The sequence below is a fragment of the Aquarana catesbeiana genome, linkage group LG12 (genome assembly GCF_042186555.1).
Source record: "Aquarana catesbeiana isolate 2022-GZ linkage group LG12, ASM4218655v1, whole genome shotgun sequence".
In the NCBI taxonomy this organism is placed as follows: domain Eukaryota; kingdom Metazoa; phylum Chordata; class Amphibia; order Anura; family Ranidae; genus Aquarana; species Aquarana catesbeiana.
The window spans coordinates 113,177,652-113,205,014 of record NC_133335.1 but is presented as its reverse complement, the minus strand read 5'-3'; positions in this window follow the sequence as shown (position 1 = coordinate 113,205,014).

Genomic DNA, 27,363 nt, shown 5'->3' with positions numbered 1-27,363 from the left:
GAATACTGGCAAGGTCAGACAGGCCGGGTCAATGCTGGTGGGCAGAGCAGGTACCAGACGGAGGCAGGAGAGTAGTCGTGATACAGACCGGGTCGGCAACAGGCAGGCAGCGAACAAACCGAAGGAAGAGGCAGGGGAGTAGTCAAAACAAGCCGGGGTCGGGACTGGCAGCAAACAGGAGTAGTCAGGAGCAGGCCGGGTAGACAGGAATCAGGTAGGCAGGTAATTCGCAGCTTAGGGTCACAGGGAACGCTGTAGACTGGACAGCCAAGCGCTGTCACACTGCGCGTCTGCGCACACCCGTGCGTGCCCGCGCACAGATCATACGTGCCCGCTCACACCGTCGCGCACACGCATGCACCCGTTCTCACTGTCGCACACACACGTGCGCCCGTTCGTGCCAGCGTGCACCTGCACGCATCCGCTGGTTCTGCTAACAGGGATTCTGCGCACAGATCTTCCGTCGGCAACTGTATTACTGGGACATCTTTTATGACATCCAGTGTCCCAGCCTGAAGTCTTGGTGCCAGTGTCCCAGCCTGAAGTCTTGGTGCCAGTGTCCCAGCCTGAAGTCTTGGTGCCAGTGTCCCAGCCTGAAGTCCCGGTGCCTGTTTCCCGGGCTGAAGACCGGGTGCCTGTTTCCCGGGCTGAAGACCCGGTGTCTGTTTCCCGGTCTGAGGTTGCGGTGCCTGTTTCCTTGTCTGAGGTTGCGGTGCCTGTTTCCTGGTCTGAGGTTGCAGTGACCGTTTCCTGGTCTGAGGTTGCGGTGCCCGTTTCTCGGTCTGAGGTTGCGGTGCCCGTTTCCCGGTCTGAGGTTGTGACGCCCGTTTTGCGGCCTGTGGAGCCTGCTGCCCTGCCAGACGACCCAGAGCCTGCTGCCCTGCCAGACGTCCCAGAGCCTGCTAACCAGCCTGATGTGTCTCTGTCTGCTGCCCAGCCTGAAGCATTACTGTCTGCTGCCCAGCCTGAAGCATCCCTGTCTGCTGCCCAGCCGGACATGCCCCTGTCTGCTGCCCAGCCTGATGTGCCTCTGTCTGCTGCCCAGCCTGAAGCATCCCTGTCTGCTGCCCAGCCTGATGAGCCTCTGTCTGCTGCCCAGCTTGATGTGCCCGTGCCTGCTGCCCAGCTTGATGTGCTGGTGCCTGCTGCCCAGCCTGATGAGCCTCTGCTGCCCAGCCTGATGTGCCCGTGCCTGCTGCTCAGCCAGATGTGCCCGTGCCTGCTGCCCAGCTTGATGTGCCCATGCCTGTTGCCCAGTTCGATGTGCCTGCCACCCAGTTCGATGTGCCTGCCACCCAGCTCGATGTGCCTGCCGCCCAGCTCGAAGTGCCTGCCGCCCAGCCTGATGTGCCTGCCACCCACCTCGATATGCCTGCTATTCAGCTTGAGGTTCCTGTGCCTGCTACCCAGTTTTACGCACCTACTGCCCAGTTTGATGTGTTGCTGCCCACTGCCCAGCCTGAGGTGCCTCTGCCCATCGCCCGGTTTAAAGCTATGGACTTTCCTCATGCCCAGCCTGATGTGACTCTGCCCGGCTTGACGCCATGAACTTTCCCCAGCAGCGACTAGTTGGAGCGTCCGGAGGTCACTCCTTTGAGGGGGGGTACTGTCAAGAAAGGTTCTATCCGCTGGTAATACTATCTGACATTTGGCGTGCAGTACTGAGGTCCACCAGCAGGTGTCTCCTGGCAGTTTGGAACTGTCAGGAGAGCTTTCCCCTGCTGGTGTTATGTGATCTTTGGGCCGCAGTACTGGAGTCCACCAGCGCGTGGATCCTGACAGTAAGGAGACGATATCACCTCCTGCAGTCAGGCATCACCTGAGCCTGATTGCAGGAAATGGTATAAATACCCGGCAAGGCTCACACATCCTTGCCTTGGTACCTTGGTATTGTCCTTGCAAGGATGTGTGACCAGAAGTGGCTGTACATTTTTGGTTCAGTGTGTTTTGCTAATATGAATGTCGATGAGGTTGTTTATTTTTCTCTGCTGGCATCAGAGAGTAGTGAATATTGCTGCCAGGCTTTGAAAGGTTGGGCTAGTGACCAGCTGCTTGAAATGATCCGTTTGGCTCACTCCCTGGTCGATCAGGGTTATATACTGTTTGGGGAGGTGCAGCCTTTGATCAAAATTTGTACAGAGCTGGTCCTGCCCTGTATTCCTAAGGGCCATGATGATTTCTCTCCTCCTTTTAGTATTAATCAGGTTGTATCCCTGGTGTGGCTTCTGGAAGATGATCCCACATACTTTTGTGAGCACTACTCAGCCTGTTCCCAACAGGTGATAACAGAGTGCGTTTTGTCTGTTCAGTCCTTTGTTAGATAGGGAGATTTAAAACTTCAGTTTGTACAACCAATACTCCCAGCATGGTCTGATATGATGCAGCCAGCCCCAGCCAAACAAATCACCTCTGCCACCAGACACCTGCCTACCCAAATGTATGTTTCCCCATCACCCATGGCAGCCTCAGTCGCAGCCCAGTATATGCTGCTCCCAACCAAATACCAATATCCAACTTCTGCTCCCTGCACCTATCCTGCCTTCTACCCACCTGCCTCTTCTCAGCTGCCTACAAACCCACAAGAACTTCCCCAGCTACTGTTACCTCTTCTCTGCCATATCCCAATCCTCCTTTCCAGTCTGCTGCAACCCTTGCCTACAGTCCTGCAGTTAGCTACAGAGCTTCAGTGGCTAAGCCAAAGAAAAAAAATGAATTTTTTTCCAACCAAAACGATCCTGCCATTAATCCAACGTGTCCCCACACCCGCCAATCTGTCCCAGCTTGAAGTTCCAGTGCCTGTGTCCCAGCTTGAAGTTCCGGTGCCTGTGTCACGTACCTAATGGCGGAGCCCAGAATGCAGGGAGTGGCCTCTCGTATGCCTCTGGCTCAGGAATCCCTGATAGAGGAAACAGGGACTCAAGAGCACAGAGGGCCACAAGTGCCTGGCAGGTGGCAGGTGTAGGGGCTGATCCGGACCTCTGATGTAGCTGAAGGAGAGCTAGCAGGAACACTGGAGCAGCAGCAGACAGCAAGGAGGTGTTCTGTAGTTCGGTAGGAGCACTGGCACAGCAGACTGTAAGGAGATGCACTGGAACTTGTCAGGGACACTGGAACAGCTGGATGCAAGGAGGAGCACTATAGCTTAACAGGAACTCTGGAACAGCAGGCAGTAGAAGGTGTTCTGTAGTTCAGCAGGCGCACTGGCACAGCAGACTGTAAGGAGATGCACTGGAACTTGGCAGGAACACTGGAACAGCTGGCTGCAAGGAGCACTGTAGCTTAACAGGAACTCTGGAACACCAGGCAGTAGGGGGTGTTCTGTAGTTCAGCAGGAATACTGGCAAGGTCAGACAGGCTGGGTCAACACTAGCGGGCAGAGCAGGTACCAGACGGAGGCAGGAGAGTAGTCGGGATACAGACCGGGTCGGCAACAGGCAGGCAGCGAACAAACCAAAGGAAGAGGCAGGAGAGTAGTCAAAACAAGCCGGGGTCGGGGACTGGCAGCAAACAGGAGAAGTTAGGAGCAGGCCGGGTAGACAGGAAACAGGTAGGCAGGTAATTAGCAGCTTAGGGTCACAGGGAATGCTGTAGACCGGACAGCAAGAAAGCATGCTGACAGACTCCTTTAAATATGCCTCTTGGCGCCAATTGTTGTCACACTGCGCGCCTGCGCGCGCCCGCTCACAGATCGTACGTGCCCACTTGCACCGTCACGCACACGCGTGCGCCCGTTCGCACCGTCGCGCACGACCCGTGCGCCCGTTCCTGCCAGTGCGCACCCGCACACGTCCGCTGGTTCTACTAACAGGGATTCTGCGCACAGATCTTCCATCGGCAACTGTATTACCAGGACTTCTTTTATGGCAGCCAGTGTCCCAGCCTGAAGTCTTGGTGCCAGTGTCCCAGCCTGAAGTCTTGGTGCCAGTGTCCCAACTTGAAGACCCGGTGCCTGTTTCCCGGGCTGAAGACCCGGTGCCCGGTTGCAGTGACCGTTTCCCGGTCTGAGGTTGCGGTGCCTGTTTCCCGGTCTGAGGTTGTGATGCCCGTTTCCCAGCCTGTGGAGCCTGCTGCCCTGCCAGACGACCAAGAGCCTGTTGCCCTGCCAGACGACCCAGAGCCTGCTACCCAGCCTGATGTGCCTCTGTCTGCTGCCCAGCCTGAAGCATCTCTGTCTGCTGCCCAGCCTGAAGCATCCCTGTCTGCTGCCCAGCCGGATGTGCCCCTATCTCCTGTCCAGCCAGATGTGTCCCTGTCTGCTGCCCAGCCTGACATGCCCCTGTCTGCTGCCCAGCCTGATGTGCCTCTGTCTGCTGCCCAGCCTGAAGCATCCCTGTCTGCTGCCCAGCCTGATGAGCCTCTGTCTGCTGCTCAGCTTGATATGCCCATGCCTGCTGCCCAGCTTGATGTGCTGGTGCCTGCTGCCCAGCCTGATGAGCCTCTGTCTGCTGTCCAGCCTGATGTGCCCATGCCTGCTGCCCAGCCAGATGTGCCCGTGCCTGCTGCTCAGCCAGATGTGCCCATGCCTGCTGCCCAGCTTGATGTGCCCATGCCTGTTGCCCAGGTCGATGTGCCTGCCACCCAGTTCGATGTGCCTGCCACCCAGCTCGATGTGCCTGCCGCCCAGCTCAATGTGCCTGCTGCCCAGCCTGATGTGCCTGCTGCCCAGCTCGATGTGCCTGCTATTCAGCTTGAGGTTCCTGTGCCTGCTACCCAGTTTGACGCACCTACTGCCCAGTTTGATGTGTCGCTGCCCACTGCCCAGCCTGAGGTGCCTCTGCCTATCGCCCGGTTTAAAGCTATGGACTTTCCTTATGCCCGGCCTGGTGTGACTCTGCCCACTGCCCGGCTTGACGCCATGGACTTTCCCCAGCAGCGAATAGTTGGAGCGTCCGGAGGTCGCTCCTTTGAGGGGGGGTACTGTCAAGAAAGGTTCTATCCATTGGTAATACTATCTGACATTTGGCGTGCAGTACTGAGGTCCACCAGCAGGTGTCTCCTGGCAGTTTGGAACTGTCAGGAGAGCTTTCCCCTGCTGGTGTTATGTGATCTTTGGGCCGCAGTACTGGAGTCCACCAGCGGGTGGATCCTGGCAGTATGGAGACGATATCACCTCCTGCAGTCAGGCATCCCCTGAGCCTGATTGCAGGAAATGGTATAAATACCCGGCAAGGCTCACACATCCTTGCCTTGGTATTGTCCTTGAGCCCTGATCTGTATCCTGTTGAACGGAAACCTGATTCTGAACCTGATCCTGAACCTGATTCCTGATCCCTGCATCCTCAACCTATTTGTACCTGTTCCTGTCTGTTCCTGAATCGCTGTATCCTTGACCTGCAGCCTGATCCCTTCCACCTTGTCCCTGTTTGTCTTACTCCTTGTCCCCCATCTGCTGATCTCCTGTTTATGACCCTGGCCTGGCTAAGACTATGATTCTGATATCCCCTTTTGCTGTATATGCTGGTTAGTTTGTTGTCACTGTTTGGTTGTTTACACTGTTTGGTATTGGTGGTGCGGTTATATTTGTATGTTTTATATTAATAAATTACTTACTTTTTCACTTACTTATGTTTGGTTCACTCTGTCACAGTCACGCAGTTCTGATTCGCCACCAGGTAACAGCTCTCTATTTCTGAGAAAGTAATCCAGCTTAATGTTAAGGTGTGTGAATAGGGGGATAACTTGAGACAAAATTGCATTCTCTCGGCTCAAGCTTTCTGTGATAGCGCGAAAGGGACTAAGCACTGTCACCAACTGACCAATTATTGTCCACTCCTCCCTGCTTAATGGTCTAGCTATGCCTATAAAATGCTCATGGGACATGGCGTGAATTGCTTTTTGTTGCTCAAGTATTCTTTCAAGCATTTCTAATGTAGAATTCCACCGAGTGCTTATGTCCTGCTTCAAGCAGTGCTGACTAAGGCCAGCCTTACTTTGCTCAGTTCTGAATATGTGGCTATCTTTGACACTCCTGTTAAAATGGCTTGCTATCTTAAGACAGGATTCCAGAACTGCTGACAACTTTTGACTACTGTCGTCATCCAGAGCAGCCTTAAAGTGGAAGGCCACCCTAAAAAAAAAAATTGCATGAAAAATCCTAAAAAAATTAAAAAAAAAACATTTGAAACCCTTGTTGCTAGGCAGTCTTCCTAATCTGCCTCTTCCTATTCCGCGGCGTGTTCTGCTCCTCTGTGAGCTGCCCCGTTGCCTTCTGGGAACTGTGTGTGTTCCCAGAACGCCACGGGCCATTCACAGAGCGCCGCGCCGCTCGCGCGTGCGCAGTAGGAAACTGGCAGTGAAGCCACAGTGATTATAGCTGCTGACTTTTAAATTTTTTTTTTTTCAGGGATGGAATCCTGCTTTAACCACAAGATGCAGGACATGTGCAGAGCAGCGAACTCCTACAAATCGCCCATCACGCAGAGCCTTAATCATATTTGCTGCTCCATCTGTTACCACAAACCCTAACTTTGGCTGCATGCCTGCTTGGTCTCCAAGCCTCTCCGTCACCATTTCTTTGGAGGGCATGCAAAATATTTTGAGCACTGTGTTGCTCGTCTACAACCTGTGTATGCAAGAGGAAGGAACGGTGTCCCTGCTTAACAATTACTGCCTTATTTCCTGTGCTTCTTGCCCCTGGTTTTGGTTTCATAGGTTCTGAGACAGTGGGCTTCCACCAGTGTGTGGTCAATGATAAAAAGGCATGCTGGCAACTGGGAGCACTCCACAAGTCTGAGGTAAAATGCACAGACTGGCAAGCAGCTCTGCCCAACTCCTCTTTCAATGCCTGCACACATGACTTGTATAAAGAGGGTACTAGATTACGGCTGAATGTAGCACAGGAGGGTGCAATATACTGAGGTGCAACTGCCTGTATTAGCTGCTTAAATGGCTCCCCTTCCACCAAATTATAAGGTGCTCCACCGACAGCTATCAATTGCCCAATAAGGTGGGTAATTTTGCGCGACTGCTGCCTAGACATCCCCCCTAGAATGAAAGCCGCTAAATTGCTGCAGGGTACACTGATGACTGGGATGCCTAACAGTTGCACAAGAGGTGCCTTGATCCCCTTGCCCCTTGTCATGTATATCTTGCGAAAGATTCGGAGAAAGGGGATTCCAGTCATTCTGGTGGCACCAGTCTGGCCCAGAAGGCCCTGTGATTGTGAGAATGACAATAGACGGGCCATGGACGCTTCCACATCGCCCCGATCTACTGTCTCAAGGTCCTATATTCCACCCCAATTTACAGTCTCTAAATTTGACGGCATGGCTATTGAAGCCAGGGTGTTAGGGACCGTGACATCTCGGGACCAGTGGTGTCTACTCTAGTGAATGCTAGAAAAGCTATCACTGGGAAGATTTATCATAAGGTCTGGAAGACTTATACTGCTTGGTGTGAAGCCAGAAAATGGCACCCTCGGAAATAGGTGATTGGGAGAATTCTCTCTTTTCTTCAGTCAGCTGTGGAAATTAAATTGGCTTTGAGTACAATCAGAGGTCAAGTTTCAGCCCTATCAGTATTCTTCCAAAGGCCTTTAGCCTCCCATTCACTGATCCGAACATTTATGCAAGGGGCAACTCGCTTGCTTCCCCCCATTAGGTCACCTATGTGTCTTTGGGACTTGAACTTGGTGCTGTCTGTTTTACAGAAACAACCATTTGAACTTATTAAGGAAATTCCATAGACTAGTCTTCCTGATGGCTATCGCCTCGGCTAGAAGGGTGTCAGAGTTGGCGGCCCTTTCATGCCGGGAACCGTACTTGATCCTTCACCCTGACAGAGTTGTGTTACGACCTGTTCCATCCTTTTTGCCAAAAAGGGGTGTCTGCCTTTCATTTAAATCAGGACATTATTTTGCCTTCTTTTTTCTCTCAGCCGCAGAAGAGAGACGACTGCATTCTTTGGACGTTGTTCAGGCAGTCAAGGTTTATTTGTCTAGATCTGCAGAGATCCGAGGCACTTTGCCGGCGGTATAGCCGCAGTGCCCCATTGATTTCAACGTGTCAAACCCCTCGGGCTTTCACACTGGAGACACAGCAGCGGCTGTTTTAGGTCGGTTTGCAGGTGCTATTTTTAGTGCAATAGCGCCTGCAAAATGACCCAGTGTGACCCTTAGAGTAAATCATGGGACACTGAGTTCTCTCCCCTCCTTTTTTTTTTTTTTTAAAAACGGTTCCCATATTTTATTAAATTGGGAGATGCAGTCATGTACTGAGGCCATCAAAAACTCCATTGTCTGAATCTCGCCCACCAGATGGAGAAATCTAGACCATGAAGGAGGCGTATTGGATAACCAGGACATGGGGATAAGCCTCTTGGCGGCCAACAAAATATAGGATATTAGTCTGTTTGTCTTTTTAGATATACTTAAAGAAGGTAATCCTAGCAGATAATTCAAGGAATCCATCGGAAAGGACACCCCGACCACCTTTTGTATAAGTAAATGCACATCACGCCAAAAGGGTTGTATCAGGGAACATTGCCAGAAGATATGAAATTAAGAGCCTATGCCAGTCCCACACCTCCAGCAATGTGGTGGGATAGAGGGTTTGTATTTATGGATTACGTCAGGAGTTTTATACCAGAAAATTAGAATTTTAATGGATGTCTCCCTCTGGGTGACACACTTGGAGGATCTAAATGTAGAGGACCAAATCCTGTCCCACATCTGTACTGTGACAGGACGGCCCATTAAGTGGGACCACCTGCTCATATAATGGTGCAAGGTCTCCGTGATAGGAATCGACTCATAGAGGATACGGTAAATACATGAAATTAAATGTAGTTCATGAGAGCCCTGTGCACATAGATATTCAAAGGTAGTAGGCTTGTCCAGGGTCAGGGTTGGCGATTTAGAGTGGAAGAAGTGTCTAACTTGCAGGTAAAAATGAAAAAGATGTGGTGGAATATCGAATTTTTCACCTAAAGTGTCAAAAGTATGAAGTCTCCTTGTTAAGGGATGTACCAGGTTCAGGAGCTGAAATAGATGAGCATTGGGCCCGTGCACTGATGTTTATATATGGGATCTAGAGGGGGGGGCACCCCAAATCAAGGAACATGGGTGAACCAGATAGAGTACTCCTTTTTCAATGGCTGCCCACTGACTCAGCACGTGAAAGGAAGTCCAGGATGTAATGGCCCTTAAATGTGTGGCATAGTAGTACTTAGTAATATCTGGAGCTCCCAGACCTCCCCTGGACCTAAGGGAAAATATCACAGAGCTCGCTATGCGATGGGCTCTACCATTCCATATAAATTTTAGAAAATTCCTGTGGAGTGCTTTTAGTTGTGGGACGGGTACAGTTACTGGAAGAGTTTCAAAGTGATAGAGCAATCTGGGTAAGATAGACATTTTTAAAACATTAATCCTGCCTAAGAGAGACAGGGGGTATTTGGTCCAATTTGACAGGGATTTATTAATATCCAATATCAGAGGAGGAAAGTTAGTGTTATAAAGAGATGCATAGGAAGGAGTTAGTAGAACACCTAAATATTTAAGAGAGGCATTACACCATTTATAAGGGTATGATTCTTTAAGTTGGGATAATAAGGGCAGTGGAATGTGTATAGGAAGGGCTTCAGTTTTGGAGGTGTTGACTTTATATCCGGAAATAGCACTAAAAGAAGCCAGTAGTTTATGTAGTGAGGGGAGAGATATCAACGGGTTAGTGATAGTAAGCAAAATGTCGTCTGCAAATAACGATAATTTATATTCCCCCTGTCTCATCACCACCCCACAAATATCTGGGTGAAAACGGATAGACTCGGCCAGGGGTTCCAGACATAAAATAAAAAGGAGTGGCGAAAGAGGACAACCCTGCCGAGTCCCGTTTGTCATGGGGAAGCCAGGAGACAGGAAGGATGACATTTACACCTGAGCTGTGACAGTCGAGTATAGGGCCTCTAAGGCTTTTAAAAAGGGGCCTTTAGAACCAAATATTTTCAAAGTTGCAAACATGTAGGGCCAACTCAGCCTGTCAAAAGCCTTCTGTGCGTCTAAACTCAGAATTATTGCCGAACGAGAAGTTCTATCTAAGAGATCTCTTAGATCTATTGTACGCCTGGTGTTGTCTCCAGCATGTCTACCAAGCACAAAACCCACCTGGTCTCTGTGGATCAATTTGGGTATGAGTCCAGAGAGTCGAGAAGCAAGGATTTTAGTAAATATTTTGTAGTCTGAATTTAAAAGGGCTATGGGTCTGTAGTTATCAGGGACAGAGGGATCCTTTCCAGGCTTCGGGATGACCGTAATGAATGAATGGGAGAAATGTGAGTGTGGAGGAGTACCTTTAAGGAGGGAATCATATAAAGCCAACATGTGGGGAGATAAAATGTCAAAAAAAGATCTGTAATAGGAATAGGGCAAGCCATCGGGACCGGGGGATTTGTGTAATGGGAGATTTTTGATTATAGCTACGAGTTCGTCAGCTGATACCGCCCCATTCAAACTCTCTAAATCTGTTGTAGATAGTTTCGGTAGCTTTAAATTGGAGAAAAAAGGACTCAAACTTTTCCTGGGTAAAGTTAAAATGGTTCTCCGGGGTCAAGCAATTATACAAATTGCTATAAAATTTGCCAAAGATTTTGGACATCTCACGGGGGCAGTGTGTTCTAGCTTCATCTGACTGTTGAAGAAAGTCAGGGAGTGAATTAAACGGTCATGGGCATAGCTTATTAACTAACATTCTGTGAGGTTTATTGGAATATTCATAAAATTTTTGTTTCGTCCACAGTATGGACCTGGCTGTTTTGTCAAGTTTTGTTGATTTAATTTGTTCCCTGAGATGGATGACTTTGCGTAATTTCATCACTGTAGGACCACCCAAAAGCCTCTGCTCAGCAATTACCAGAGCAGACGTCAAAGATTGGATAAGGCTATTTCTATCCCTTTTTAGCCAAAAGCTTTCAGCTATACATGCACCTCGGAAAACAGCCTTGTGTGCTTCCCACAGTGTAGAAACCTGAGATACAGATCCTACGTTTAGCAGAAAGTACTCTTTCAAGCCATTTGCTAGGATTGAGTGGGATACATCCAACTGTAAAAGGTGTTCGTTAAGACGCCAATGACAGGACTTGGTATAAGTCAGAGAAAGCATAAGGCCTAACATAATGGGCGCATGGTCTGACCATGTAATGGGAGAAATATCCGATTCAACCACATAGGGAATGAGTGGAGCTGAAACAAAAAAGTGATCAAGGCGAGAGTACATTTTATGGGCTGGCGAGTAGAATGTAAATTGTTTAGCAGAGGGGTGTTTTATCCTCCATGAATCGAAAAGCCTGTTTAATCTAATACATTTACGAAAGGCGTTGGCTTGGGACAAGATTTTTTTAGATGGGGCAGTACCAAAAAGGGTTTGTCTATCCCTAGTAGGTGACATGACCAGATTGAAGTCCCCACCAACAATCATAAAAGGTTGTGAGCGATATTGAGGAGTATCAAAAAGCTTGTTGAGGAAATCAATCTGGCCCGTATTAGGAGCGTATATATTCACCAGTGTAAAAGAAGCGGACATATACTCACACTCTAGTATAAGAAATCTCCCGTGAGGTTCCATGTAAGACCTCCCAACCTTAATAGGGCATGATTTTCTGATCAGAATTGCCACTCCCGCTTTGTCCGTGGAATCAGAGGCAAAAAAGGAGGTGGGGAAAAACCTTGAGGCAAATTTTAATGATCCGCTTGCCCGGAAGTGGGTCTCCTGGATCATTACCACATCCGCGCCCGATGCCCTGAAGTCCTTTAGGGCCATCCAGCGTTTGTTAATGGAACCCAGGCCCTTCACATTATAGGACATAATTTTCAAGGCCATGTTTGTAATCTATTCAGACAAGCTAGTGTAGAGATATCAGATAGCATAGGTATTAATAGTTTGAGGGTATATATAATGAAGTTTAAGGGTATTGTGAACAACCAGTATTTTTCCATCTCTATCCACCAGGTGGCAAACCCCCAGTAGATACCGTTTTACAATGAGATAACAGTGACAATGAAGTCTCAATCTGTGGAACAAATCTGCAAACATGAGTAAGAAAAATAAAAAAGAAAACCAAAAAGGAAAAATCAAAAGGAAAAAAGAAAAAAAAAAAGTTCAAAAATCTGTAAGCCTGAGAGAGTACAGACTCTCAGGAAACCCTGGGCAAAGACCAGGGCCTGGTAAGGACGTGAGCGAACCTCCATCTGGCGACTCTGGTTGAGGAGATAGAAAGGGCCCACTGCTCACCTTATGCGCTTGATGGCAGGGAAAAAAGAAAAAAACCATAAAAGAAACAAAAAATTATTGAGAAAAACAAAAACCTGTATACCTTAGGAAAAAACAAAGTTAACCAGTATAACACAGGTAAATTTGTAACTCAGAGTATCAAAACCATTAATAAAACGTCTCATGGGATGTGAAAAATTTCTACCCCGGAAAGGGAGCAAGGTAGATTCAAAACTCAAGTTACCAAAACAGCAACATCGTTTCATCCAAAAATATGAGGAAACAGAAGTGCAAAGGGTGACGAGGAAAAGAACCAAAAAAGGAACGTTCAGGAGGATGTTCAAGGAGGTTGTTTAGAGGGTCGCAGATGCTGAGGGGTGGAGGGATGTTTCTTGGATTTGCCCCTGACAGGGGTCCAGATGCGAGTGGGTGTGTTTGGAGGTAGACGGACTGGTGTGGCAGAAGGGGCCAATTCTTCTTCCGGAAGAGGAGGAAGGCCCAGATTTTTTGGGAAGGCCTCAGCTTCTTGCAGATCACGTAAAGAATATTGGCCTTCATCTTTAGATACAGCTAGGCGGAAAGGAAATCCCCAGAAGTATGGAATCTTGTGTTGTTGCAGATGTAAAGTAAGTGGACGTAGATTCCTCCGTTTAGCGAGGGTGATGGGAGAAAGGTCGCTAAAGATCTGCAATTTAGCACCCTTATACATAATTTGTGATTTATTGCGTGTTGCCAATGTTAATACTTCCTTACTTTCGAAGTAATGGAACCTCACCACAACATCCTTGGGTCTAGCTTCGGCCGGAGGCTTTGGGCCCAGAGACTGATGGGCCCTGTCCAAACGCCAGTCTATGTTTACAAATTGTTGTTTACAAATTGTTCTTCAAATTGTTGAAGAAGCCAAGAAGATAAGCCCGGAGGCCGGAGTCACCCACTGTCTCTGGAATACCTCTGAAACCTAGGTTTTGTCTTCTTTCCCTGTTCTCTAGGTCCTCTTGTTGTAAATGTAGTTGAGAAACTGAGAGACGTAAGGTATGATTTTCCTCCTTGATCGCTTGTACATAGTTTATCATCTTGTCGAATTTGCTCTCCAGAGTGTCTGTGCAATCTCCAATTTGGGTTATTTCTCCTCTCAATTCAGCAGCCAATTTGCTGACCTCCGCCGAGACATTGGACGTAATTTGTTGAAGTAAAAGTTGCAGTTTGGTGTCCAAAATGTCAGGGGTAAGAGTCATAGTTGGAGGTGGAAAGTTAGGAGTTTGATTCTGAGAGCTAGGCATAGGGGCATTGGTTGCATCTTCCGAGTCAAGGGAAGGGTCTAGTAGGGCAAAGGGGTTTGCGGTGGAATTAGAGGTAGGAGGTTGCGGTCTAGTAACGTAACGTTCCATGTTCGGTTCCTCCCGTGAGCCAATCTGTGGTTTGTAGTATCGCTGTTGTTGGCCAACTTTGCCCATGAGGTGTGTAGAGAATTTAGTGATCAAAAGGTCAGGCTTACCTCCGACTCTGTAGATAGCTAAGTTATTTCCACGGAGGTCTTGGTGAGCAGACAGGGACCCTGGATTTATTTAGGCGGCATCCTTCTTGTAGGTAATGTTGTGCCTCATTGAAATTAACAGTTCCACTAATTTACATCTCCACCTCCCCTCACCACTAGTAAGAGAGGAGGGAGATAGTCACTGTAACTCCAGAAGCTTTATGAGAGCCTGGGCAGCTAAAAGAATGGCAGGGATAGCTGCAGGGTGTATGCTGGAGTCCCAAGATGGCCGCCGACCTCTAGGAACAGGCCGAAGCCGCGGTCTATCCTGAGGGGCGGCTGCCGGGTGGGTGAGCACAGCCGCCTCCAGGCCCCAGACCCTCCCCAAGGCACACAGCGGTAAAGGATCGTGCAAACCAATGCCCCCCGGGGACCCGACTGCGGGTGGCTGCACAGTACAGTCTACTCACTGTTTCCCAAGGGGACGTCTGTAGCCGAGTCCACAGGCCGTGGCAACGCGACAGGCCGCAATATGCCTGGGCTATCTGTCCGAGGCTCCTCCACGTCCTCCCCGAGCTGACGGGTCAGAACAGATGTTCCCCGGAGGTGGACCAGCCTCCCGGTGTGAACAGACAGTCCGTCCACCCTCCGGATCACGAGTCCAATCCACAGAGAGCTCCAGAAGCCTATAGGCCCCAAGATGGCGGAGGGCCACTGTGATCCGGAGGAGGCCTCAGCACAGAAGTTGATCAGGCCGGTAGAACCCCAGATAGACACCGGGAGCGGGTTAGCAGGGGTCCGGGATCCAGATGGAAAAAAGTTTTGGCTGGAAAAGGCAAAAAATAACAGCGGATGGCACTGGATTTGTATGGGGTATGAGGAGCCAAGCTCATACACGTCTTGCCAGCAGCACGTCTGGGCACGCCCTCCTCTCCCCTCTTTTTTGAGGTTTCAGTGCTTGCTACAAAACTGAAGTACTTCCTGTATGGGAGGGGTTATATCACTTTCTTTCTATAGACCTTCGGTCTACCAGTGACCATTCACCTGGAGATGAAGTATAACCCAGCAGGTAATGAATATTAGCCTGACTCTGACACTGTCCCAAATAAAAGAACTGTATGGGTAAGTATGATGTAAAAATCCAATTTTTTGTGTTATTTTTACTCTCTTCAGCTATGTGCCTCTCGTAATCCTTTTTAGTTGCCCTAATTGTGTTTTTTACATTTCTTACTACATTCCTTGTAGTGCAGGAATGCTGAAGGTGACCCATTCCATTTATATTTTTCAAAGGCCATACTTTTCTCCTTGATGAGCCTACTCACATTACGGTTTAGCCACCCAGGTTTAATTTGTGCTATTCTATATTTATTGCCCATTGGAATACACTGTTTGATACCTTTGTTTAATATGCTCCTAAAGCATTTCCATTTCTCTTCTGAATTCAATGATTCCAGAATTTGGTCCCAATTAATGTGATGTAGTAATGACCGTAGTTCAGGAAAATTGGCTCACTTGAAATTTTGTGTTTTTGTACTACCCATACGCCTCCTTTTCCTGTGATTTATGCTAAACACTATCATCATATGATCACTAGATCCCAAGTTGTCGTGTATCTCCACATCTGAGATCAGACTTGGATCGTTCATTATTAATAGATCTAAGGGCATTCTTTCTGGTTGAGGAATCCACCAATTAAGACATTCATGAAATGACAGGCCTTTAATGAGTGAGCTGTTCCCTCTGCCCAGTCAATATCGGGGTAATTGAAGTCCACCATTATGATTACATTTCCCTGTTTCCCTGCCATTTCTAACTGAGATAGTAATTCCAGCTCCTCCTCCTCATTCATGTTGGGTGGCCTATAACATACCCCCACTATTAATTTCCCACTTACTGCCTCTTTGAAGTTCTACCCACACTGATTCCACTTCCCCCTAGTTCCATACATAATGTCACTCCTCTCTACCACCCTTGTATCATTTTTGACATATAGACACACCCCTCCTTCTACCTTCCCTGTCCTTTCAATACAAGGCATACCCCTGTATATTGGCCAGCCCATCGTGTGACCTGTCAAACCAAGTTTCAATTATTCCCACAATGTCTAATTCCTCCTCATGTAATAGAAGCTCTATATCCACTATTTTGTTAGCTAGGCTCCTAGCATTTTTGTATATGCCTCTTAGTTTTGTATGAGTGCATATTATTTTTCCCCTTTGTTTCTCCTGGCTTTGATTATGATTTTGATTTGCCCACTCTCTTACCCCAGGATTGGTTGTTATGTGTGTATTTTCAGTGCTATTACCACTGCTGACTCTTCTATCACCCTCTGTCACCTGCTCCCTGTTGGCTATCACTTTTTCTGATCCCTTTCCCCAAGCACCTAGTTTAAAAGCCCCTCCAACTTTATGGCCATCTTACTTCCCAATAGAGTTGTACCATCTCCCCATAAGGTGCAGCCCATCATTACTAAAGATACATTTGTTAAAAGAGAGCTACATCACCCGCGGCCGTCTCCTATGCTGAATCCATGTGTTTTTATGTAACAGAGTGCTTGTTGGCTGGCACTTAATGGAAGTGCCTTTTATGTAAGCGTGACTCTTTTATTTTATGAAATACTGTATTTATTGGCGTATAATGCCGCATACACACGATCGGAATTTCAGACAACAAATGTTCGATGGGAGCTTGTTGTCGGAAATTCCCACTGTGTGTAGGCTCCATGGGACATTTTTTGTCGGAATTTCCGCTAACAAAAATTTGAGAGCTGGTTCTCAAGTTTTCCGACAACAAAATCCGTTGTTGGAAATTCCGAGCGTGTGTAGACAATTCTGATGCACCAAATTCCACGCATCCTCTGAATCAAGTACGAGACGGAAGCGCTCGGTCTGGCAAAACTAGCGTTCGTAATGGAGATAGCACATTCGTCACGCTGCAAATTTAAAAATCTTTTAATGCAGCGTATTCTCTTCTTCTTTATAATGCTAGAATAATGAAGTTGTTTTGCTGCTCATATTCACACAGAGTTCTCACAAACTGATTTCTTTATTATTTCTCATGAGCTCCTGAATAATATTTTTAATTTTTTTCGTCAGATCTCCATAATAATGTTTTGATTCTATTTTTATAGTGATCTTTTTTTAGTTATTTTTTTATCAAGATCTCCTTTTTTTTCTAGTGATCTCCATAATATTTTTTGTCGTTTTGCGTGTCAAGTTACCACAACACGATTATTATCTTGTATTTTTTAAGCTCAAGGCGATTGGTTGGTGTTGGTGTCCCTTGTTAATTTGACATTGTATTTTTGAAATGTACCTACCTACTCAAACAAACTGTCCTTTTTTAATTAAAACACAAAGCCAATGATTTTTGTAAATAAATAAACATTTATTAAGAGGTCATAACAAAATAAAGAGGAAGACAACGCTGGATAAACTGATGAAATTAGCGAAGCCTTTGTACCCCAGGGCACACATCAACAATTTGACATGCAAAATTGGTAGCCTGAGGAGTCCATTTAATAGGGAGCACAATCTGGTCCGGGACTCCGAGAGATCAGGAACAGCAGCATGTGACATATATGTCCCCAGGCTGTGCTCTTACCACAGCCTGCGTCTTTTGCCAGACCAGACTGAACCCAGGCCATCACTTTCTTGTCTTCCTTCCACGCTTGCTTCCACGCTTGCTTCCAAGCTGTGGCTCTGGTGTTGGAGTTGTGGCAGGAGGTGGAGGAGGAGGATGGTCCAACTCACACAGGTGGGTTTTGCTTGTGAGCACCCCTCAACCCCTTATTTAGGGACATATATACCACTTCCTCACAAAAGAGGCATTAGCCCACCTCCATTTCCTGCATTTTGTTGGCAGCCATGCAGGCATAGGCCTCAAGAAGACACGGGGGATTCTGAGGGCCGCAGAAGCCTGCCAAATTAACCCAAGTGCTGACTCCTCCACGCTCCTCCCTTCCTGGTACTTTTTTGCTGAAGGCGAAGGGGAGGGACCTGGGATTCGGTCAGGCTACTGGGCCCGGCCACCTCCTGGCTGCCACTTACCTCGCCACCTCCTGGCTGCCACTTGCCTCCGCCACCTCCTGGCTACCACTTTCCACAGCCTCCTCCTGGCTGAGGCTTTCCCATGTATGAAAAAGGGACATGGTTTTAGTTTATTGTTTATCAATCACACACAATTTTGAGAAATATGTTGAACAATGCTATACCTGACTCAAGCTGGGCTTCTCCACATCTTCTTCCTGGGTGGAAGGCCCAGGTTGGACATTAGAAGCTTCAGCTGGGTTGGAAGGAAGAGTGGAAGAAAGGGTTGAGAGTGATGGCCTGATTTCAGTCTGGTCTGACAGAAATCACAGTCTGTCATAGTACCACAGCCTGGGTACATAAACGTCATCTGCTGCTGCTCCTGATCTCTGGGAATCCTGGACCTTCTTGTGCTCCTTATTATAAGTGCTCCTCAGGCCACCAATTTTGCACTTCAAATAGTTGATGTCTGCCGTGGGGATCTTCAGCTTCACAAATTTCAGCAATTTATCTAGTTCTGCCTTCCTCTTTAGTCGATTTGTATAAAAGGGGTGTTTTGTCTGCCACAGACAGGGCAGCTCTCTGTACAAATCAATGAACTGGGGGAGGAAATCATGATAATTGAATCGATCCATTTTATCTGCAAGACACAACAGAAGACAAACCCTAATGTCAGGCAAAACTCTCCTAATCTTGTCCCAATATAGGCCTCAATCTCTAAGCAGTATAGGTCACTGATGCCCCAAGTTAAAATTGTTAGCTTCCACTACTCCTTCCTCCGCTCACAGATCATACGTACGACGCACGCATGTTACGCTTTATATACACTGTGCATGTGTTAAACTCCGTCCGCCCCTGACCTTCTATCTAGTATATTCCCCTCCCCTTCTCTTTCGGTGCAGTGGGAGAGCACATGGCGGAGAAAGAACAAGTGCATGAAGACAGCAGCAACGACGAAAGCCCGGAGCCACGAACGTCCCGATCCCGGAGGAGATTTAAGGCCTCAAATATGTCCTTTGTAGAGAAGGTGGACATCTTGAAGAGGGCCGACTATGATGGGAAGTATGGACCGTACCCAAACCCAAATGTGAGAAAGGCCAAGATCATGACTAAAGTTGTGAAAAGTCTGCATAGGAATTTTGGGAAACGACGATCCAAGGTCGCTGGTCAGATCTGAAATTGAGGGAGCACGATCAGTACAGAAGGATCAAGAGAGTTCTGCAAAAAAGTAAGTAGTTGTCGTGTGTGTTCCTATTATTATTACTTTAGTGCTGCTCCATGTGCTTTTCTTTATTGTTGTACGGTTTAAAATGGCAACTTTCAGGTTCCTGGGCACAGTAATCGTTTGTAGTAAGCATCATTCGTTCGCCCACTAATACGATATTTTTGGCAGATACAGGTTAACTACATTTGTTCAGGCCTATTTGTATTCAAAGAAGTTTAGTACATTGTTGTCTAGATGGGTTTGTAACTAGAATGAAATGCAAGCTTGATTCAGTGTAAAGAGAGGACACGCAGCTGTTTACACATCTGGACGCAGGAGTACTAGTGTGGGACACCAGAACAAACTTTTTAGGGTGTCCCACACAGGTGCTCCAGTGGATACTAGGGGTGTCTCCATGTGTGAAACTTGACCAAAAAAGGTAAGTATTCCAGCTTGAAGAAAGGGAAAAAAATCATGTCTTCAGCTTGGAACTCTGCCAAAACAGACAATTGTACGACACTTCCAAGCAATGTTTCATATTCCTATTCCCTATTCCTATTCAATGTTTCATATTCCCTCAAATATCTGTGTGCTAAGTATACTTTTTTTATTCACATAGGGGACAAAAGACTCGGGACATCAGAGGACACCAGGGACTCCCTACCTCCTAAAGAAGGGGAAATCGCCACACCACAACCAGAGGATGTGGAGGAAGGAGAGGTTTATGAAGTGGGCGAAATAGTGACCACAACAGGTGAGTGTCTGAGAACACAGCTTCAGGTAATAGATGTATGCCTGCGTATTTATAATACATGGTGCATTTTTTTTATTTTAGGTGATGTGGATGTTGTGGAAGAAGAAACACATTTCACAAGTGCAAGTGCACAGATCCTCATCGGGAGATCATGGTGTGCAATAGGGATTTACAGAAGATCAAGGAAAACATCAATGATGTGGAAAAAAGACTCAAAAACATCATTGATGTTTTAGGCAGAATCTAAAATACACCAAAAATGTTCTAATTGTTTGTTTTTATTTTTCTAACTTTTCTAAAAAAAATGGAAAGCCAAATTTTGAAGATGCACACAGTGTGTCAACATGTGCTATCTGCCATCACGGGATATCAATGTACGCGTTTTGTGGGTGCAACCCCTTCCTCGCAACTAAAGTAGATGAGGTAGAAATAAATGTAGTGCTAATGATAATAACAATAAACCAGTCAGAGGTGATATCCACTGAAACAAAAACGTGAGCACAATAAACCAATAAAGTTCAATGTTGCCCAAATAGGTGGCAATGGAATGGTAATCCCATAATGGAAAATTTGTGGAATGAGTCCAACAAAAATGGGGAATCTTCACATCTGTATGTCATTCGTTTTACGATCACGAATAGGAAACAGATGAAATACGCTTACCAGAGAAGGTGGATTCGGATGCCGGTGACACCGAATCAAACAGGCTTAGAGATCCCAGATGAAAGTGGTTGGTCCAAGAGACCTCGGATCTCAAGGGGAATCTTCTCTCTGTTGTCCCAATCGCGACTGCCAGTCCGGAAGGCCGAAGGGGAGTCTCAGCCACATGGAAGTCTCAGATGTATAGGTGGTTCCCAAAAAGATATATGAAAGCACCAATGGTGCAGATCAAATGATGTATTTATTGGATGACACCAATAATCAACAAACAGTTTAAAATAGCGTGATCACGTAAAAAGATAAAATCAAGTGCAGGGAAGAGTGTAGCTCTCCCGACGCGTTTCGTCCAATTGGACTTCAACTGGGGCATCAACACATTTATTTCTATTACATGGTTAAAATTATTGGTCATATTTGTATGTAGCTGCTTTTTGCCACTTATTGGGTTAGCGCAGTGTCATATACTTTCTTCTAAAGTAGATGAGAGGAAGGGGTTGTACCCCCGAAACACGTCCATTGATCCCCCATGATGGGAGCTAGCACATGTTGACCTCAGGCATGGGATCAGGAGGAAAATCCCCATTTTGACTCTCAACTTCAAAATTTGGCTTTCACAGGGGTGACATCACCCCATCTGATGAGGGCAATATCAACACAGTTTAGACATACTAATGTCTGATATTTGTGAAAATATATATACTAAATATATACTCATGCTAATGGTGTAGAAATAGTATTAAAACAAAAGCAGCTGCCATACACAAAGTGCTAATTACTTGAGGAAATGTAAAAATATAAATATGGCGCTCGCAATCATAATATAAGTGAAAAAATATAAGTGAAAAAAAGGCAAAATATAATGAACAAGACAAAGTCCAGATAAAGTGACCAAAAATGCTCCAATCCACAGTGAAGGGAATATAAAAATGCTTCAGCTAACACCCCCTCATGTGTCCCCACTCACCAGAGCTTGGTAATAGTATCCAGAGATATCCAGGAATGGTGAATTAAACGTCAGATCATCAAATCAGAGATTCTTTTATGAAGGTTCTCAGCCGGACAGACATGTACCCAAAAAGATATAAAGAATGGAACTGATAGTGAAGTACCATTACAAAAGGTTTTATTGCACAAGGGAATAGGTACTTGCAAAATTTAAGATTAAAACGGGCATAAACATGGAGCCGTGGATGTAAAAAACGCTGTTCCTGGCGTGCGTTCCACGAGACCGGAAGTGACGTCAGTAATACCGGAAATTGCGTCCACGCATTTCTCCCTCCCACAGGGCATCATCAAAGACCTAATTTCCGGCTAACTGAACCTTCTTTAAATAGAGTGCAAAGGGGAACCTCCCCCAAAGCAGACTCAATCAACATTAGCATGGCGGCCATTTTATTGGTAGGGTAAAGAAGTCGCTCCCAGGGACAGAGCACAGTCCATAGGAGAGACAAACCGCCATATTAAAGGTTTGGTAAAGTGAACAAAAATACTTCCAGAAAATTTGACGTCAATTCAGGCTATACTGTGGAACTAATACAATTAATTAACTAATTAATACAAATAAAATACACATTCATATAATAATAAAATACTGGATCTTAGAAAATAAAAATAAAACAATAAAAATAAAAATAAAAATAAATAAGAAAATAAAAATAAAAATGAAAAAAATAATAAAAATAAAAATGAAAAAAATAATAAAAAATGAAAAATAAAAATAAAATAAAAAATAAAAATTAGAATAAAGTAAAAATAAAAATAAATAAAAATGAAAATAAAAATAAAAAATTCATAATAAACTAAAACAAAATGAAAAGAAAAGTATATAATCAATTCATAAGACAATATTACTAACATCCTGAAAATTAGACAGGAAACAATTTAGATCCAATTCAATGTTTAACCCTCGAGGGCTCATCATTTTCAGACGATGGATCCATTGAGTCTCATTGCGAGAAATAGCTCGCTTGAAATTACCTCCTCTCCAGTGTCCCTCAATTCTATCTATACCACAGAAGGTAAGACCACTAGGGTCCCTTCCATGGACTAGTCTGAAGTGATTGGATAAACTGTGATGTTTGAAACCCTTTTTAATCCTATTAACATGTTCCCATAATCTAACTCCTAATGCTCTGGTGGTCCTACCCACGTATTGTAACCCACATGGACAGAACAATAGGGACGTAACGTGGGTGGTGCCACACGTAATGAATTTGTTAATTTTAAAAGACTCACCAGTGGCCATAGCGCGGATGTCTAGTGGTTAAATTTGCCCCTGATAAGGATCCTAATAAGTTTGACATTTTTATTGATTTTCAGAAATTTATGAGAAAAGTTAATATTAAGAAACATTTTAGTAGAGAATTACCCCAAACAGGACAGGAACCATCTGTTTACAGTCATACTAATCTGAGGAACAATTCAGTATTTAATCCTAGAAATCCCAATTAGATTCTCTGTTTGCCAGAATCGGTGAATATTTAGATTGTTTGCTACAGCTGCTGGCACAGAGTTGTCCAGCTTACCTTAGGGATAGTAGACACTCGATGGAATTATTACAGCAGGTAGAGGTCAGTGATGGTCATATACTAGCTAGTATTGACATCAATTCTTTGTATACTAATATTCAACAGAGACATGCAGTTGAAGCTGTGGCATGAGCTTTGATTAATACCAAAATGAAAAACAAACAAAAGGATTTTCTTGTCCATGCCCTAGATTTGGCCATGAACCACAACTATTTTTGGCACGATAAGCAGTATTTTAGACAAAAAAGGGGTAGCTAGGGGGGCTAAATATGCCCCCTCAGTGGCTAACCTGTTCATGAATAGGGATGAGCTTCGTGTTTGAATCGAACGCATGTTCGACTTGAACATTGCCTGTTCGGTCGTTCGCCAAATTCCGAACGATATGGGCCGTTTGCGCCAAATTCGAGTGGCGTGTCACGGCCCATAATTCACTGCGGCATCGCAGTGCATTTCTGGCTGATGATTGGCCAAGCATGCACTATGACCCGCATGCTTGGCCAATCACAGTGCCGGCTGTACTGAGAGCCGTAATTGGCCAAAGCCAGGGTGGCTTTGGCCAATTATGGCTTAGGGGTTTCAGTACACACCCCACACTATATAAGGCCGCCTGCACGGCGGCCCTGTGTAGTGTGTTCCAGCGTTGGGAGAGAGATAGATAGACAGAGAGACAGTGTCATTTGATTTAAGTTAGATAGAGTAGGCAGGAGAGTCAGTTAGCTGCACTTACAGTGTATTGTGTGTATATATATACATTCTAGGTGTTGTATATATATATATATATATATATATATATATACAATGTATTCAGTTTAGCTAGATCCGTTCCTGTTATTCTCTTCCTACTACTGACAGGCAGGCAGGTGTTTTTACAGTATTTACATCTACCTGAAGAAAATTGCTGGTGTTCTTCTGATCCTATTAGTCCTATTAGCTACAGTATTTACAGTTAGTGTAGTGCGTCCTCTGCACAGTGTGCACCTAAAGCTACCTGAAGAAAATTAGTGTTCTTCTGATCCTATTAGTACAGTACCGCAGGCAGCTACAGTATTTACAAGATAGTGTAGTGCATCCTCTGCACGGTGTGCACCTAAAGCTACCTAAAGAAAATTAGTGGTGTTCTTCTGATCCTATTAGTACAGTACCACAGGCAGCTGTAGTATTTACAAGTTAGTGTAGTGCGTCCTCTGCACAGTGTGCACCTAAAGCTACCTAAAGAAAATTAGTGGTGTTCTTCTGATCCTATTAGTACAGTACCACAGGCAGCTGTAGTATTTACAAGTTAGTGTAGTGCGTCCTCTGCACAGTGTGCACCTAAAGCTACCTGAAGAAAATTAGTGTTCTTTTGATCCTATTAGTACAGTACCGCAGGCAGCTACAGTATTTACAAGTTAGTGTAGTGCGTCCTCTGCATGGTGTGTACCTAAAGCTACCTGAAGAAAATTAATGGTGTTCTGATCCTATTAGTACAGTACCACAGGCAGCTGTAGTATTTACAAGTTAGTGTAGTGCGTCCTCTGCACAGTGTGCACATAAAGCTACCTGAAGAAAATTAGTGGTGTTCTTCTGATCCTATTAATACCACAGGCAGGCAGCTACAGTATTTACAGTTAGTGTAGTGCGTCCTCTGCACAGTGTGCACGTAAAGCTACCTGAAGAAAATTAGTGTTCTTCTGATCCTATTAGTACAGTACTGCAGGCAGCTACAGTATTTACAGTTAGTGTACTGCATCCTCTGCACAGTGTGCACCTAAAGCTACCTGGAGACAATTGCTGTTGTTCTGCTCCTATTAATACCACAGGCAGGCAGCTACAGTATTTACAGTTAGTGCACAGTGTCCTCTGCACAGTGTGCACCTAAAGCTACCTGAAGAAAATTAGTGGTGTTCTTCTGATCCTATTAATACCACAGGCAAGCAGCTACAGTATTTACAGTTAGTGTAGTGCATCCTCTGCACAGTGTGCACCTAAAGCTACCTGAAGAAAATTAGTGGTGTTCTTCTGATTCTATTAATACCACAGGCAGGCAGCTACAGTATTTACAGTTAGTGTAGTGCATCCTCTGCACAGTGTACACCTAAATCTACCTGGAGACAATTGCTGTTGTTCTGCTCCTATTAATACCACAGGCAGGTAGCTACAGTATTTACAGTCAGTGCATGGTGTACTCTGCACATTCTGCACCTAAAGCTACCTGGAGAAAATTAGTGGTGTTCTTCTGATCCTATTAATACCACAGACAGGCAACTGCAGTATTTAGAGTTAGTGTAGTGCGTCCTCTGCACAGTGTGCACCTAAAGCTACCTGGAGACAATTGCTGTTGTTCTGCTCCTTTTAATACCACAGGCAGGCAGCTACAGTATTTACAGTTAGTGCACTGTGTCCTCTGCACAGTGTGCACCTAAAGCTACCTGAAGAAAATTAGTGGTGTTCTCATACTAATGCCCCGTACACACGGTCGGATTTTCCGATGGAAATTGTCCGATCAGAGCGTGTTGTCGGAAATTCCGACCGTGTGTGGGCTCCATCGGACATTTTCCATCGGATTTTCCGACACACAAAGTTGGAGAGCAGGAGATAAAATTTTCCGACAACAAAATCCGATTGCGTCAATTCCAACCGTGTGTGGCCTGTTCCGACGCACAAAGTGCCAAGCATGCTCAGAAGAAATTCCAAGACGGAACAGCTCGTTCTGGTAAACTTAGCGTTCGCAATGGATACAGCACTTTCGTCACGCTGCAATGTTAAAAATGGTTTAATACAGCGCACTCTCTTCTTCTTTATAATGTGACAAGAATGAAGTAGTTTTGCTGCTCATATCCACACACACTTCTCACAAAGTTTTATTTTTGTTTTTTTATTGGGATTCCCTGAATATATTGTTATTAGTTGTCACATCTGACATAATTTTTTTTTTATTTAATTTTTTGGGGGATTTTAAGCCTTTTTTTTAATTTAATGTTTGTATTTTTTCAAAGGCTGATCTTTGTTCAATGTTATTTTTATTTTTACTCCAGACTATATTTGTGTGTGTTTTGTGTGTCAAGTTACCCCAACACCATTGATATCTTTTATTATTTAATCTCCAGGAGATTGTTTGTTGTTGGTGTCCCTTGTTCATTTCACATTGTATATTTGAAATGTACCTGAATCCTCACCAAAAAACTGTCATTTTTGAAGTAAAACACATAGGAGAGTATAATTCAAAACAAAAATCCTTTATTAAGGTATCAGAACCAAACAAAGAGGGAGGCAACACTGGATCAACATGAGAAATTAGCGAAGCCTTGGACCCCCACGGCAGACATCAATTCTTGAACATCAAAATTGGTGGCCTGAGGAGTCCATATGTAAGGGAGAGCAGTCTGGTCCAGAATTCACAGAGATCCGGAAAGCAGCAGATGACATGTGTGTCCCCAGGCTGTGGTACCACAAGAGGCTGCATTTTTTGGCCGACCAGACTGGATCCAGGGTCCTCACTTTCTGGTCTTCCTTCCACGCTTCCTTCCCGGCTGTGGCTGTGCTGTTGGAGATGTGGCAGGAGGAGGAGTAGGACCTGGAGGAGGACTGGGAGGACCTGGAGGAGAGGGAGGACGAGGAGGAGGACCTGCAGGAGGAGGAGGAGGATCATCGCAAAGGTGTGTCTGAGCTGTAATTTGGCCCCTCATACCTTTGTTAAGAGCCTCCAATATGAGGGACTCACACATGGCTTGTTGGCCCTCCTCCATCCTCTGCATTTTATAGGCAATATCTTCCTCCACGGTCTGTGGTGCTCCCAGGACCTCTGTAGCCCTACAAAAGAGTCCTCTGGCAGCCTCCTCTAGGGCACTCCTCCTCCTGCCACTTTCTCTTTCCAGGGGGGGTGGAGGGACCTGCAGATCAGCCAGCCGGCTCGGCCCGGCCACCTCCTGGCTGAGACTTCCCTGTGTATGAAAAAGGGACATGGTTTTAGTTTTTGCTTCATCAATCACAATCCTAAATTAGTACTTCCAACTAACATCTAGTTAACATCATTGATTAGACAAGCAGAAATATTTAGAGGAATGCTATACCTGGCTCAATCTGGGCTCCTCCACATGTGGCCTGGAAGGCCCAGGTTGGGCGTCAGAAGCCTCAGCCGGGGGGGAAGGAAGCGTGGAAGGAAGACTGGAGAGGGATGGCCTGGGTTCAGTCTGGCCTGCCAGAAAATGCAGCCTGTCATAGTACAACATCCTGGGGACATAGATGTCATCTGCTGCTCCGGATCTCTGTGAATCCAGGACCTTCTTGCGCTCCCTTAGATATGTACTCCTCAGGCCACCAATTAAGATCTTCAAATAGGTGATGTCTGCCGTGGGGATCACCTGCTTCACAATTTCACACAATTGCACCAGTTCTGCCTTCCTCTTTGCTTGGTTCTTGAAATGGGGGTGTTTAATCTCCCACAGACAGGGCAGCTCCCTTAACATATCTACGAATACTGACATGAAGTCATTGTCTTTCAGTAGCATATCCATGTTCACTGCAAGACACAAC